We start from the raw sequence: 224 nt of genomic DNA, 5'->3' as shown, positions 1-224 counted from the left end.
GAGGGGTGAGCGGGGCGGGAGCTGGGGAGAACAAAGAGCAGCAATCTATGGAAAGACAAAAGGATTTGCCCTGGCTCAGTGAAGCAAGCGAAAGCAGATAAAAGGGGCTCTCTTTGGAAGCAGCAGCAGCTCCGGTTGGTATGTGGGAACCTCGAGTGGCCGGATCCGGCCCATCCAGCCTTCATGAATTATTAGGCTGCGTTTCTACCCAAAGCCCACACTCG

The 224-nt window shown here is 55.4% G+C and overlaps 1 protein-coding gene across 1 annotated transcript in view; it reads left to right on the top strand.

Moving 5' to 3' along the window:
• The window catches only part of PTCH2 (patched 2), a gene marked incomplete at both ends in the record, with an annotated part of 5,613 nt that overhangs the window by 1,621 nt on the left and 3,768 nt on the right, over nucleotides 1-224 (top strand).

This window comes from Mesitornis unicolor, unplaced genomic scaffold, assembly GCF_000695765.1.
Source record: "Mesitornis unicolor isolate BGI_N332 unplaced genomic scaffold, ASM69576v1 scaffold29445, whole genome shotgun sequence".
Taxonomy (NCBI): Eukaryota; Metazoa; Chordata; class Aves; order Mesitornithiformes; family Mesitornithidae; genus Mesitornis; species Mesitornis unicolor.
This window is presented reverse-complemented; position numbering and strand designations above follow the sequence as displayed.